The sequence below is a fragment of the Lactuca serriola genome, chromosome 4 (genome assembly GCF_051521515.1).
Source record: "Lactuca serriola cultivar US96UC23 chromosome 4, Lser_US96UC23_V15, whole genome shotgun sequence".
NCBI classification, from domain to species: Eukaryota; Viridiplantae; Streptophyta; class Magnoliopsida; order Asterales; family Asteraceae; genus Lactuca; species Lactuca serriola.
Window position 1 is genome coordinate 195,536,365 of NC_136411.1, and position 17,575 is coordinate 195,553,939.

Consider the following 17,575-nt stretch of genomic DNA (forward strand, 5'->3'; position numbering starts at 1 on the left):
GAGCTCTGGATAAGACTTGTTTCCTAGAAAATTATTTGGTTATAATATAATGAAATTATAGAAATTAAGGGGATAGGTAAGCTTATTGAATGATTTCTATGTTCTGATATATAGTCCGCGTGACTTTACGATGATTTGACTATTTGTTTATTATGATATAAACCAATTGATTATTTTAATAAACTGATTTACAAACAATAATTGGTTGATGTTTGTCGGATTGTGGCTTCTAGAATCGTTAATCTGTGGGAATTTTTGTTCTGATCTCTATTCCCCTTGTGACTCTTTGAGATTAATTATTAATAAATCCTTTTGTGTTCGTTTTGGGAAACAAATTAGTTAAATGTACTCATGGAAACTTACAACTTCATGATCATCAGGATTAAGATATGGATTATATGCATAGCTTGATCTTCATAATTCTAATAATAAGTAGTTTTTCTCTTATGTTTCCATTGTTGTTTGTTGGGAGTAAACCTAATGTTTATACATGCATACATAGACTTCTCTTGTAGGTAATATGTTAGTTCTTTTTTTTTTTCAATAAGAAAGAATGCACACGCAACCTAAAACGTGTATGGTTATTTAAAGATTTAAAGCATGCTAGAGCTAGAAAATGAGGTTTATATAACTTCCAACCAATTTAAAATCTTGTAGTTTCTTTACTTCAATATCTAGGCAAATATATCTAAATAAACAAAATGAATATGGTTTGGTAATTGTTTTTAAGAACTTTAAGATTTTTTTTTTTAAAAAGAAGAAAAAAGAATTTTCTCTAAATCTATTTCGCACGCATATGATATAAGGCGAAGTAGGTAACAGCTATATATATATATATATATATATATATATATATATATATATATATATATATATATATATATATATATATATATATATATATATATATATATATATATGAGGGTTCAATTGAGAAAAAAAAAGATTGAGAATGGGGGAATCATTCTCGGCCAATTATTTATTTTTGCCACAAAAATCTCCAACGTATCAGCGAAAATGGGAAAGGAATACACATGTATTTTCCAACAAAACATGTTTCCTTAAATTATGCTAAGCATTACCTTAATATATACAAAAACATAGTTTTTTCGTTTTTTTTTTATTTTTAAGAAGCTATTTTTATCGAAAAATGATTTTAAATATATCAAAATTTATGATTTTTTATTCTCTACAAATAGACATCCATATTGATATAGTTTTAAGATAAAATAAAAAAGTTAATTTTTTTTATATTTTCAGCTATCGTTATTAATAAGTGAATAAAAATGAATCTTGTTTTTACTACAGTAAATTCGTTATTCACTTATGAATAAAACTATGATTAATTTTTTTTTTTTACAATTTAAGTATCATTCATATATGAAATATAGCATATACTAAATATAGTATATTCACTTGTGAATGTTAGATGGTATATTCACTTAGAAATATTATATGATATATTTTCATATGTGAATATTATATAGTATTACATGGTATATCACATGAAAATAATACATAGTATATTCACTTGTGAATATTATATCGTATATTCACTTATGAATAATAGTTGGTATATTCATATGTGAATATTGCACAGTATATTCATATATGAATATTACAATGTGTTTTCAGAAATATATAATTTTTTATATGTTATTCACATATGAATAACATACAGACTTGCATATTTGTTTTGTGTTTTAATAATCACATATTGATTCAGGTGAGAAAACATATTCATATGTGAATATAACGTGGTAATTTAGTTTATGCATTTCATCAAACAGTTGGAGTGCATACAAGTTAACTTTTTTTAAAATGTGATAAATATGATACTTTGACTGCTTAAATCTTACAAAATAGTAGATTGGTGGAGAAATATATGAAAATTTCTAACAAAAAAGGATTTGATCTTTTTATAACCTTAATTTCGATGTTTTATTTGATGAACGATGTTGAATGAATGATACGAATTGATTTTTTTTGTTGATTATCGATGATGTTCTAATGATGTTGGGAGTATAATTAATCGTAGATATTGAAGATATGTTCATATTCAAACAGAATTGAAGGTTCGATTGAAAGAGCAAAAAACGAATGAATTTCAACTGTTCGTATTTGTGATTGAAGGCTATTATATCATATTTACAAGTTTGCCACCGTGTCTTTTATGTTTAGAGGCTATTTAAATGAGTGGCTGAGAATGATTCCCCCATTCTCAACTTTTTTTATTTTCTCAATTGAACCCACCTCTATATATATATATATATATATATATATATATATATATATATATATATATATATATATATATATATAGAGAGAGAGAGAGAGAGAGAGAAAGAGAGAAAGAGAGAAAGAGGTAAGTTCTCTTGAGATTAAAAATAAAATAAAGATCTTGATATACAACCTCAGCCACATATTTCACGACCATTTTCACGGCCAGAAAAGACCAATTTTGTTTATGCTTTATAAATATCAGAGTACTTCTTTTAATAAGAATGTTGCAGAATTTCTTCCCAGAAAAACATGATAAATACGTTATCAAAGCATTTTCGAAGAAATGTATTTTTATTTATTTAAAACATTTGGGATGTCATCGTCAATACAGAAACATAAGCATAAACAGAAGTTACATTCATTTACACTAGTGATCTACATCGCTTTTAAATCTCTCAGTTCAAAGTAGCTTCGTATCGACACCTGTGATATAAATAAGTTGGAATGAGTCAGGTTGGAAAACCTGGTGAGTACATAGGGTTTTGAACCCACAATAATATAATTATTATATTTAAACATCAAACAATCAACCCGATTACCGATCCCCATTATCCTCTTTAATATTCCATAAAAAATTATCTTAAGGGTCATCTCCTATATCATATTTACCTCTTATCTTTTTACCTCACATTTCCTTATATGCTCATTCCTAAGGCATGAATACGTAGTTACAACGTCGTCTGAGCTCGTAATTCATAGTAAGGGTTAGAGTATCATCACATGAATATACAGTCACAACATCAGCTGGACCCGTAATTCATCATCTACAGGTTATAATTCTGCTGGTGTTTCCACGGGTTGTCTAGAATAGTCTGTGGTCGCCATCTAAACTCTAGTAGATGACTACATCTCCAAATTGTCAGACGAGGTTATAGTATCTTTCATCCTACATCACCGATTCATCATCACATATCCATCACCTAATTATCATCACATATCTCTCATCATTTTATTTCATCACACACCAACTATTTCATCTACCCATGTTTTATCCCAACATATTGTAGATATAAAATAAATATATATTTAAATCATTTAAAACATGTATAAAATCATTCATCCATCATAGACAACAACTATTCAGATAATATGCACACATATATAAAATACTTCATATCGATGTGTAAGATGAAAGGGACCATGCACTCACTTGAAAAGGTGGTGAATCCGAACTCAGACAACGCTTCGCTTCTTAAAAATAATTTCCTTCGATGAAACCAAGTATTATTACCACTAGAGTTTAGTCTATTATTCGCCGAGACTAATTAATAGTCTAGCTATTATTACTATTATATAAGCATTAAACTTATATAACTCATAATAATAGCCCAAGTACTTATTATAAGTTCCTAATAACGTTACTATAATTAAATAAACGTTATATTAAAAATAGCGTAGGCGTAGCTCACTTACAACGGGTTTTATAGAAAACCGGACTTTGTTTGGAGCAGCGTTTCCGAGCCGAAAAGCTCTTCTTCTCGGAGCCGTCGATCACTCTGGGGCTTCCGCCACGTGCTAGGTAGGTTCCCTAGGCTTTTCAGGGGGTTTCGAGGCTAGAGAGAGGTTCTAGAGAGAGAGTAAATAGAAGAAAGAATGAGAAATGTGTGAACAAAATGAGGGTGGGAAAGGTTCTATTTATAGGGTGAAAATGGCTGAACTTGGTGCCACATGTCACCATCTAGTGGCAAGACTTGGGGAGAAAGCAATGGCCAAGATTGTGCCACATCACCCATTTTCGCACAGCACACTTCCGACTTCTAAAACCGTAACTTTCACATACGAGCTCTGTTTTTGACGTTATTTATATCCGCGCGTAGGTAAAAATAAGATCTACAACTTTAATTTTGACTCCGTCAGCTAATTCTCAACCGATCTTAAATTTAACAGTACGAGGAGATTATACTGTTAAATGTCTGCGTAAAATTCATAAGTTCTACATACGGACTTTGTTTTTGTCTGTCTTTTTACCGTTGAGTTCATATTAATGAGATCTTCAATTCTCATTTAGGTTGCATAGGCCAAAAACCGCTCGAACTAAAATTCGAGTTTCGGGTCGTGCACTACTATACCAAATCTTAGAAACTTCATAACTTCCTCATACATTTAGGCGTTCTTTTTTTGTATGTTCTCAGTTTAATGTATATTACAACTTTTATTTAGATCACTAAGACTAAAAATTCGTTTATCAAAAATTCACTATTTACGTCTCCCGGTGTCATGCCGGTTTTTCCGTAAAACTTCGACGGGCAATAACTTCTTCGTTATAATTTGGATATCGGCATTCTTTATATGTACGAACCCCTTGAGACATATTCTACAACTTGGTTAAGATTATTTGTTCTAAATAATCTTTTGTATTATCTCTAAATTGACTAACCAAAATCTACGGGCGTTACATGTTTCTTATCAAAAGATATTGCATAGGTGGGGAGTGAGCAACACTGAAACTTTAAATCTTTTGCGTGAGGCGTCATCATATTATGAGAAATGTATCGATTCGCTTGCTCATGATCTTGGAAAATTACAAGAACTGGTACAAACTTTGAAGACATTAAGTATTGAGTGTGGAAAGAATGTTGCAACTAAACCAAATTCAAATCCAATCAAAGATATTGTTGAAATATTGTTGGTGTCCACATTCCAAATGAAAGTGACATTGAGGCACCTAGCGGGATAAGAACTAAAAGTTCAGGTAAGAAAAATAGAATCTGAAGCTCTACAGAAAAAGCAATTGCAAAATCACTTAAATTAAAACGTAAATGCACTGGGTCTAATCAACTTGTCATTCATGATAGAAGAAACTGCCTAATCAACCCATCCAAATTGCTTATGCCTTTGAAAAAAACATCAGCACAGAACTTTATATTATGATTTTCTTATGTAGACTTATGCTAAATGATATTTCATCTTAATTATTTACTTATTTCAACACATTCAAATGCATAACAACCATTGTTGGATTATTCTGTGACCAAATTGACATTTTTGTACTTTATTCTTTTTATTGGATCATCCATCATTTATTGACTTTCAAACCATGTATATATTAAAACACATAATTTATAATCAAGTATAAAAAAAACTGCCATTGGTTGTTTTAAACAGAAAAGGACAATTATGCCCTTTTATAACAATACAAAGAGATTATCTTATCAGAACCAATTTCTGAAAAAAATACAACTTTGTATAACAGTAAAAAAATGTTTAACATGTGTGTGGTGATGTATTAGAGATACATGGATGAAATTGTGGTACTCGGTTTCATACGATAAATGTCATCAGATCTAAACAGGCATAGTATAAACACATAAATTGTATGAAAGAATAATCTTTTAAAAGAAATCTGAAAAAACAAACTCTTTTGATTTTGGACTATTTAATGACAAAGACTCAATTAAGATAAAACAAGTGTTTGTATCGTCTTGTACTGTCTTCATCCATTATAATATATGATTCAATTTCAGCAAGCGACACAAGGGCCATAACATACATCACAATGACATACACATAACGGTTGTAAACACTATAATAAAATCCCCCAAATGAAACTTTAAGCACACATCTAAATGGTCTAAACTGAAATTCACTGTTAAACATAAAATGACAATTATTCCCTTTTACACAAGTAGATTTCTTTTTTTGCATTTAAACGGATGTATAAGTAAATAAAATAAATTAAATGGTAGCATTGTAAAGTTATCTTATTAGAACCAATTTCTGAAATAACCAAAAAAAAGTTAAATAAAAAAAAAGTTTAATGCTCTAATATGCTAAAAGAGAATAACAAAAGTGCAGTTTTGGCTTTTAGATACTCTGTGAAAATATTAAAATGTGACTAAAATTGAATGGTATGATGCAAAGGCAAAATGGACCAAAATGTCCTTTTTGTCATGTATTCTATTAAATTTATACCAAACTGACCAAAAAAATGAATAAAAAAGTGAATAACGAAAGTACATTGCCCTTTTCTTCCTTGATAAATATATGAAAAAAAATTCATGTTGTAAGAGTTTTAAAACATAAAAGTATGATGTAGGGGTAAATTGGACCAAATTGGCCTTTTTTTCATGTATTCTATTAAATTTATAGCAAATTGACCAAAAAAACAAAAAACAAAAATGAACAAAAAAAGTGAAAAAAATGAAAAAAAAATACAACTTTGTATAACATAAAAGTTTGATAAATAAAGGATGATTCCGCCCTTTTACAAAAGTACATTGCTTTTTTTTGCATTTAAAGGGATTTATACATAAATGAAAGAAATTGAATGGTAGTTTGGTAAATTTACCATAAAATAAAAAATTTCTGAAAAAAAAATGAAAAAAATACAAAAACTGAATAACGAAAGTACATTGCCATTTTCGTGCTTGGAGTTAGAAAACAAATGAAAAAATTTAAACTTTGTATAATATAAAAGTATGATAAATAAAGGCCGATTATGCCCTTTTACAAAAGTACACTGTTTTTTTGGCATTTAAAGGGATTTATACATAAATAAAAGATATTGAATGGTAGTTTTTTAAATTTACCTTAACAGAAGTAATTTTTGAAAAAAAATGAAAGAAATACAAATTACAAAAAATTAAAAAGCATGAAACGGTATTATTCACGAAACTGAATAATGAAAGTACATTATCCTTTTTATCCTTGTAGTTAGATAAAAAATAAAAAATAAAAATTAACATTTTATAACATTAAAGTATGATAAATATATGAAAAAAAAACTTTATGTTGTAAGAGTTTTACAACATAAAAGTATCATGCAAGGGCAAAATGGACCAAATTGCCATTTTTGTCATGTATTATGTCAAATTTATAGCAAATTGACCAAAAAAAATAACAAAAATGAATAAAAAAAAGTGAATAACGCAAAGTAAATTGCCCTTTTTTCCTTGAAGTTAGAAAAGAATGAAAAAAAATTACAACGTTATATAATATAAAATTATGATAAATAAAGGACGATTACGCCCTTTTACAAAAGTGCATTGCTTTTTAGGACGATTACGCCCTTTAACAAAAGTACATTTAAAGGGATTTATAGATAAACGAAAGAAATTAAATGGTAGTTTTGTAGATTTAGTTTAACATAAACAATTTCTGAAAAAAAAAAAACAAAAAAAAGTGAAAAAAAAAAAAACAAAAACTGAATAACGAAAGTACATTGCCCTTTTTATCCTTGGAGTTCGAAAATAATGAAAAATTTTGAACTTTGTATAACATAAAAGTATAATAAATATATGAAGATAAAAAACTTTATGTTGTAAGAGTTTTACAACATAAAACTATGATGTAGGGGAAAACTGGACCGTATTGCCCTTTTTGTCATGTATTCTATTAAATTTATAGCAAATTGACCGAAAAAAGCAAAAAAAAATGAACAAAAAAATGTGAACAAAATGAAAAAAAATTACAACTTTGTATAACATAAAAGTATGATAAATAAAGGACGATTATGCCCTTTTACAAAAGTAAATTGTTTTTTTAACAATTAACGGTATTTATACATAAATGAAAGAAAATGAATGGTAGTTTTGTAAATTTACCTTAACATAAACAATTTCTGAAAAAAAAAACCAAAAAGAAAAAAATGAAAAAAAACAAAAACCGAATAACGAAAGTACATTGCACTTTTTTTCCTGAGTTCGAAAAAAATGAAAAAAATCAACTTTGTATAACATAAAAGTATGATAAATATATATATATATATATATATATATATATATATATATATATATATATATATATATATATAACTTTTATGTTGTAATAGTTTTACAACATAAAAGTATGATGCATGGGCATAAATGGACCAAATTGCCTTTTTTGTCATGTATTTAATTAAATTTAAAGCAAATTGAAGATTACGCCCTTTTACGCAAGTACATTCTTTTTTTGCATTTAAAGGGATTTATACATAAATGAAATAAATTGAATAGTAGTTTTGTGAATTTACCTTAACATAAACAATTTCTGAAAAAAAATGAAAAAAAATGAAAAAAAAACAGAAACTAAATAACAAAAGTACATTTCCCTTTTTGTTGTTGGAGTTATAAAAAAATGAAAAAAAAAATTCAACTTTGTACAACATAAAATTATGATAAATATATGAAAAAAAAAACTTTATGTTGTAAGAGTTTTACAACATAAAAGTATAATCAGGTGCAAAATGGACCACATTGCCATTTTTGCCATGTATTCTATTAAATTTTTATCAAATTGAACAAAAAAAACAAAAATGAATAAAAAAATAGTGAATAACGAAAGTACATTGCCCTTTTCTCCTTGAAGTTAGAAAGAAATGAAAAAAATACAACTTTGTATAACATAAAAGTATGATAAATAAAGGACGATTCCGCCCTTTTACAAAAGTACATTCCTTTTTTTTCATTTAAAGGGATTTATACATAAATGAAACAAACTGAATGGTAGTTTTGTAAATTTGTAAACAGAAGCAATTTCTGAAAAAAAAAAAGAAAAAAAATACAAAAACTGTATAACGAAAGTACATTCCACTTTTTGTCTTTGGAGTTTGAAAAAAATGAAAAAATTTCAACTTTGTATAACATAAAAGTATGATAAATATATGAAAAAAACTTTATGTTGTAAGAGATTTACAACATAAAAGTATGATGCAGGGGCAAAATGGACCAAATTTCCCCTTTTGTCATGTTTTCTATTAAATTTATAGCAATATGACCAAAAAAACAAAAATAATAAAAAAAGTGAAAAAAATGAAATAATACAACTTTGTATAACATAATTGTATGATAAATAAAGGACGATTACGACCTTTTACAAAAGTACATTGCTTTTTTTTTGCATTTAAAGGGATTTATACATAAATGAAATAAATTGAATGGTAGTTTTGTAAATTTACCTTAACAGAAAAAATTTCTGAAAAAAAACCAAAAAAACTAAATAACAAAAGTACATTGCCCTTTTTGTCCTTGTAGTTATAAAAAATGAAGAAAATTCAACTTTGTATAACATAAAAGTATGATAAATATATGAAAAAAAAACTTTATGTTGAAAGAGTTTACAACATAAAAGTATGATGAGGGGGCAAAATGGAACAAATTGCCTCTTTTGTCATGTTTTCTATTAAATTTATAGCAAATTGACCAAAAAAAAAACAAAGAAAAAAATGAATAAAAAAAGTGAAAAAAAAATGCAAGTTTTATAATATAATTGTATGATAAATAAAGGACGATTATGCCATTTTACAAAAGTATTTTGCTTTTTGCATTTAAAGGGATTTATACATAAATGAAATAAATTGAATGATAATTTTGTAAATTTACCTTAACAGAAAAAATTTCTTAAAAAACCAAAAAAATGATTAAAAAAAAGTAAATAACGAAAGTACATTGCCCTTTTTGTCCTTGGAGTTATAAAAAAATGAAAAAAAAAATCAACTTTGTATAACATAAAAGTATGATAATATATGAAAAAAAAACTTTATGATGTATGAGTTTTACAACATAAAAGTATGATCAGGTGCAAAATGAACTAAATTGCCCTTTTTGTCATGTATTCTAATTAATTTATAGCAAATTGACCAATTTGCCCCTGTATTGTTTACAACAAACAAAGAATAATCTACATCCTTTCATGTCCGATAACATACAATCCATTAAGCAACACAAATGGTTAACAAAAACAATATAATAAACATGCCCAAACAGGTTTATTCTAACGAGATCAAATACTCAAAGTAACAGAATAAATGAACTTCTTTGAAGCATTTAATCGAACAACACATATGCATTGCAACATGAGCAAGATTTGGAACATTAGAATAAGAGTAAAATTTTCCAAAGCATCGAAAAGATAAGAGGAATACATAAAATATTCATATAAAAAAATCAAATGATTTACGTGCAGAAAACCTTCATTTATTAGGTAGGATGCATAATCTTTTACATCGATTTAAAAATTTATTACAATAAAATAAACAATAACAAAAAAAAAAATCAAAGATAATAATCATTTATGACAAGGACAATTTCTTTGATCATGAAAACCATAACTTTTGCAAAACTTACATAAACTCTATTCCAGTGAATTCTCACGTCTAATACATTTTTCATATGGACAATTACTTGAATCATGATAAGAAAATCTAGAACAGATCTTACAAACCTTTTTTGTATTCTTATTAACATTATCTTTATATAAACTTTCAATTCTTATTTGATAGAGTATTATGTTACTTTTTTCTTAATATATATACTAATTTTGATCCGAATTTTAGGATGAATTTTCAATTCAAAAACTAACTATATATATCTTAATATAGTTTTTTGTTCATTTTTTCTATTAAGAAATATATGTTAGACTTTTTTTAATCGTCAACTAACTATTCACGAATTAATCTCATGTAACGTCTGGTTCCTGGTATGCATTTAAATTATAAAATTTCATTTATGTAGAGCAACTCGACAAGTTGGGAGCCCCAAACTCGTCGAGTAGAGATCAGAAGAGACGTGGGTTTCAGGTAACCTACTCGACGAGTTGAGAGCCCTCAACTCGACGAGTAGGCTGGTAGGGGTGAAACTCTAATTTCGGGGTTTTGCACCCTATTTAAGCATCTTAATCTCCACATGTTGGCCTCATTTCCAGCCTATAAGTCCCAAACCCTAGATCCAAAAACCCTAATGCATTTGTGAGATTGTGAGCCATTTAAAGTGAAGTTTTATGGGTGTTGAAGCTTGTGAAGGAAGGAGAAGCTTGTGGATTCAAGAAGAAGCTAGTAGATCCAGAGACTCCACTTCATTCTCATCATTTCCTAGTAAACAAGTCTCAACCTTTCTTAGTAACTTCTTAGATCTTTTTATTATAATTTTATTGGGTTTTTGTTCCAAGAAGCATGACCTTTGGGAAATGGACGTCCTAAGTAAGTATACCATCCGATCTGGAACCATGGAGGGCTTTCATGGCATAATGGTGCAAAATTTATGGCCATTGTGTTGGATTAATGTCTAAGCCCATAACCATATTTGGTAAGTACTTGACCCGGTTGTGCATGGTCCTTTTGGGTTGCCCTCACCAAAACAACTTGACTGGAGAAATAAATAGAGAAAGAGGTTATTATGATTTATTAATATATTATAAGAATAATATATTAAAGGAGAAATCATATTTGTTTAATTAATATTGGTCAATAATTAATTAAGAATAATTTTGTGATCAAGTGTAATTAATTAAAATAGAGGGGATGAATTGTAATTATATGATAGTTGCAAAGTAGGGTAATGGTTACCCTAGATATAGGTTGGACGAATTCAAGGGATAAGGAACCTTGAAATCATCCAAGGATAGGGCTTTCAAGGCTTATATTTTGGTTACTTGGTGGGCAAGCAGCTAGATAAGGATAAGGATTGAAACCCTAATCTCTACCCTATATAAAGACCCCCTAAGGCTATAGAAATCCTCCACTTGATCCCTAGGGTTCCTAGAGCCGATTTCTACCTCCTCTCTTCTCTCTCTATTGCCTCTCCATTTGCTTGTGGTGTTTGTGAGCCATTAGAGGTACTACACTTGTGGTACTTGCTTTCAAGACTTAGGGTTTGAAATTTTGAGTTGTTATTGCAATATAACAAGAGGTATGTGATCTATCCTACTATATGAATTTTGAAAATACTAGGAGCATGCTAGGGTTCTTCATGTGTTCATAATGTTGTGTATCTAATAGAGAAAACATAGATCCAAATCTAGGGTTGCATGCACACATAGAATTGTTTGTAAAAAAACCTATCACATTGAAGCCCCATACAAGTTATAGGATGTCATTTTGGCCTTTTAAGCTCCAAAAGGCCATGCATGGAGAGAAAGGTGGAAGCTTTATGTGTTCATGTAGTGTCTAGGGTCCATATCTCAGTTTGTATGCTTTAGGATCAAGTATTGATGGCATGTGGACCAAGATCTAGGTCCTATAGAGTTAGGGTTTGAGCTAAACCCATTAAGTGAGGGTACTAACAGGTAAAGTTGGAAACTTTACACTTAAAAATGACATTTTCAATATGGATGTGAAGTATGAAGCTCAAATCTAAAGATTAGGGGCTGAATCCAATGAGATGAAGCAAGAAACTGAAGAACTCGGCGAGTTCATACAGGAACTCAACGAGTTGAGTTGATTTGTCCAGATTCTGTAAAGGATAGAAATCGACGAGTCTGAGGAGGGACTCGTTGAGTTGACTCACTTTATCACGACTACGTGTAGCAAGGAAACTTCGCGAGCCAGGGGGATGACTCGACGAGTTAAGTCAACTCGAAGTGTTGACTTTGACTTTGACCTTGACTTTGATCAACGTTGACCCATGAAGGGTCTTAAGAGAGGAATGGTATCTAAGGGGTTGTTTTTGTATAGGGGTGAGTAAAGCCAATTGTAGGAGAAGAGACATACAACTATTGCACCCGACAATTGAGGTGAGTTTTCTCCTGTAGGAACAAGTCGAAGGCACCAATGCCGGCCTATTTATGTATGTTAATATGTTCCAGACTAAGGACCGATGCTGGGCGGGGCCCGATGTAGGTTTATATGTTTTTCCGGATTTCGATCCGATGCCAGGGTGGTACCCGATGAATGTTTGCATGCTTGATCTCTTTGTGATTCATGAATGTTTGCATGCTTGATCTCTTTTAGTATAATATTTTAAATTTTGAAAGCTTAAAATTTTAAAATTTTAAAACTTTGGTGTAATATTTGAAAATTATTTTTTTGAATTTTTTAAATATTTCCCGCCTATGACCGCCTAGGACGGCCGAGGCCGCCAAGGACCGCCAAGCCCGAGTTTGACCAATTTTGACCAATTTCCGCCAAGCACCCTAATCGTAATCGGTTTGAGGCCGCCAAACGATTAATCGCCGATTAATTGGCCGCCAATGCCGATTTCTGCAACACTGGTTTTCGGACTACAGTCCGATGTCGAGACGGTTCTTGAGGAATGTTTGTATGCTTTCCGGATCTCGGTCCGATGTCGGGCGGGGGCCGAGGAATGGTTATATGTATATGATTAGGTGATTATGTTTATGTTTATGTGTATTAGTATCTTTGATCATACGTATGTCGAGCTTTTCTTCGACGCAGGGCGGGGCCCAATGCTAGATGCGGTCTGATGTCGGGCAGGGCCCGATGCCGAGCGGGGCCCACAATATGTTATTATGTGATTATGTGATATGTGTATGGTATGTGGTAGTTTGGGGAGCTCACTAAGCTTCATGCTTATGGTTTTTAGTATTCGTTTCAGATACTTTTGGTAGCAAGGGGAAGAGCTCGGGATGACTGCATGACACACACCATTTATAACAATACATAATATCTTCCATACAATACATAACTGGAAAACTTAAAAACAACATCATTAAAACATCGACTTCAAATCATGTCTTACATTTCATCAATTAAAAGTTTAATAGTAAACATGAAATTAAATTATCCATTGAAAAATTGAAAGCATAACTAATTGAAACTAAACAACAAAACACATCACTTCTCTTGAAAACATAATACCGTTTCATGGACCAAATGCGACCAGACAAGAACTTACTTTAATAACAACATCTAGATATAATTTACGCCTATCATTATTAGACATCCTTTGATATTGAGGAATAAGATTTTCATCTTCCGGCTTTATTATGTTCACCTCACTCAACAATATTTTCAAACAATCCGTAGGTTCCTTATTTGAAGTAATTGATCAGCACCTTCCTTTTTAAATCCACATTCCCACCGTGCTAACGACCCCCTTTATAAATTTCCATGTGCCTCATCAAAAATATGCCGCAATCATTCAAGTTACCACTTGTTTTCCACGTCATGTACTAATCGAAAAAATCAATTTCATATTGAACCGCAAACGCCATATTATGATTAATTTCAAGTAGACACCTCTCAAAGATATATTTCTGCAACAATACAAATATTATATCAAAAATAAAATATTACTAAGATTATATTAAATTCAAAATAACTTACCAAATTATAAATAAGATCTGGATATGCTTCTTAGAAAAATTGTACAACAGGTTGTCTAAAATCACAGCTTTCCGGTTCTTAAAATCATAAACAAGCACAAAATAGTGATTGTTTGAATAAGCAGGAAAAAACACCTATATATAAAAAACATAATTTCATTAATATAATTCATTCCTTTCAATAAAATAAAAACTAGCGTATTAAAACCTTACCATATCAAATCCTTTTAAAATTCTTCTATCTTGAGATACACCCAAACATTGAAGCACATTCTCTTTGAAATTTTTGTACTTTTCTTCACTTTTAGATCCTTTGATGTGCATATATCCAAGATTCTACGTATACAAAAAAATATATCAAAGTCATATCGAAACAAGTCATATATTAAAAAAAAATTGACAATTTACCAAAACAGATGTGTTGAAGAAGAAACAAGATGGAGTATCTTTATTTTTAGATCTCTCATCATAGTTTAAATTGTCAATAAAACAATCAATTTTCCCATAAAATAGATGTTCATGCGGATATTAGCTCTCAAACATATGACGTTCTCCATGTTGACCGGATATGCTATGAAATAAGTTGTTCCTACAAAATTACAATAATAGTATTAATATATATTAAATTAATAATTACCTATATTCACAAAAATAACACATTACATTGGATCTTCAACTAAACTGAATACCCAGTTAGATATTATGTTCTCTTCCTTTGTCAAATTAGCTTCAATAGGAACCGTATGAATCACATAAGGAGACGTATTACTGGTGGTAACATTTGATCTCTTTTTGGCTTTGATTTTGATGGCGATTGATTTTGATCTCTTTTACTCAAACTACTTGGAAGATGAAAATTTTTACCCATTACATTCACCGGAGAATCAAATACCACTTTAGATATTGATTTCTCTTGCATTTCATGATCTGAACTTAAACAACGCTTTTTTGGGGTATATATCTCAGACTCTATTCCTAAATCAACCGATGGTATATCTTTATTCAAAAACCTTTTTCCAATTTCCTTACCTACAATACAAAAAATAAATACACATTTAGCATTTCAAGTTGTTTTGCATTATCATCAAATATTTAATTCATAATTAGTCAAAATACTTACCCTGATATGTGAAGGAGTCCTCCTCAAAACTATTTTTCCTTCGAAATGAGTCAAAATTTGAATCATTTTTTACATCACTCTCTTGGAATTAAGAAATAACATAAACAATCTCTTGTAATTTCAATCTATAAAATTGAAAATTTTTATGATTTCCATGCTTTTGCAATGCCATTTCCACTTTCTTATACAAGTCACAAACAACCCATTGAATATCTGAATCAAAATCATGTGAATATATTAAAGAAAAACATTAATGAGACATTTACTAAAATATACAAACAAAAACTCAATCTTACTAATATCGATCCACTTTCAAAATAATCATTACAATTTGCAACATCAACTCCATTACCGAAACCACTATTGTCCAATTCCTTTCTTTCTCTAAACTTAAGTTTATCTGATTTACAGAAATTAATTACAGTAAATCTTCTCACAAATGATATTTGCTTACTGAATCATGTTAACGTATAGCAACTACACAAAACAACTTTAATTACAAACTGAAATGTTATGAATATTATTTATTCTATATACAAATCAAATAATTTAAAAGCATATACCATTAGAAATTGACATGGTCCATTTAAAAATGTTTTGATTTCATTTATGCTCCAGACCATTTTTTCTTCCTTCAAACAATTCAATACATATGCACACCAATCTATTTGATCCAACTTATATGACCGAGACAAGTAAGGAAGAACTTCGAAATTACAAGCTCCTTGTTTGTTACATGATCCTAAACATGTACACATCAGAATTATGAAATTGACAATGAAAACCATATCTGCTTCACTTCGCTCTATTATCTTTACCACCAAATCAGAAGGAGCTACTAATGATAATGGCTTCTTAAATTGGTCTTTTCAAATTTGAAAACAATCGTCATTGCCTCGAACACCTAAACAACAAATTTGCTCAAAACCCAAAGGCAAACCTAGAACCCTATTCACATCTTCCCTTGTTATGGGAATATTTCCACTTCACTCTTAATAACCATCTCTTCGTGATCAAAAGAATCCACAACAAAAAAACATAATTTTGTTGGAATACTTTGAGTATTCATATCAAGCAATGATCCAAAACCGATTCTTCTTACACAATTTTTTTGGATATCATTCATAGATTTCACAGCCCCATAAATAGAATTAAGAGAAACACGAGCATACAAAGTTTTCACATTACCAGATTTACCATCATTTTTTTTCTTTTTTATAAGATTTCACTACAAACTTCTTAAAACTTCTTATACTCGCCTCTTCATAATCAGAATCACTGGAAAAATCATTAGAATCTACAAAACATAACCAACAATTAAAATAATAAACTGATAATACCTTAATAATATACTAAACTCCAAAATATATAACAATATCCTTCATATGTTATTGAATGAGTATTACTATATAGTCTTTTTTTTTTCTTGCAAACTTTAGAAATTGACTTAGAAATTTGATGTCTATCTTTCTTAAGCTTCAAAGAATTACTGGAATGAATCTCAATTGGCTTCTTCACATCTTATACAAAAAATCAAAGTAAATGAAAAAATGACGATTGAATTATTTACTGGAAAAACACCATTGAAAAAACCCATACCTCCATTGATTTCTCCCCCTTGCTAAGTACATCATCACTTGAAATAACGTCATCTGAACCTTCTTCAGGATCGTTCTTAATCTTCCATGATTTACTGAAGTGTATCTCAATTGGAATCTTCATATCTGCAACAAAATAACAATATAATACAACATAAATTTATTCAAAAAAAAACTTAATCAATATTTATAAACGTATGAACCCCCATCTATTTTTTTCCCTATATAAAATCTTCAACTGCACATTCTTCATCATCTTCAATTTCAATCGGATTATGAGCAGAGTTTATAATCCGATTCATATTACCTTTTACTTCCGTACGCAAGTCCTTCTTTTTTTTTTTCCTTTGCGAATTAAACTTTTTTCTACTTGAACTAGCATCCAATATCGCTTTAAACGCAAATATCTACTTTGAAAAAAAAATCTAATGTCTATCAATTCTCGGTTCTGTCCAACAATTGTGGTATCTTCCTGACAAACTAATTTGATCCACCACGTTGAGTAAGGAAGTTACCATATGAATTCAAAATTCAAACTCTATTATCCTTAATTTGATGGGTTTTGAGCAAAACATCATTCCTATGGTGCGCATGC

General features: G+C 29.6%; 1 long non-coding RNA gene across 1 annotated transcript; it reads right to left on the minus strand.

Moving 5' to 3' along the window:
- Positions 1-13,701: 13,701 nt before the first annotated feature.
- On the minus strand, positions 13,702-15,501 carry LOC145100494 (uncharacterized). The gene is made up of 6 exons (XR_013705080.1): positions 15,383-15,501; positions 14,926-15,291; positions 14,671-14,851; positions 14,476-14,598; positions 14,264-14,397; positions 13,702-14,193 (listed from the first exon to the last, which is right to left on the minus strand). It is a non-coding gene; the product is annotated as an uncharacterized LOC145100494 (long non-coding RNA).
- Between the last annotated feature and the right edge of the window lie 2,074 nt (positions 15,502-17,575).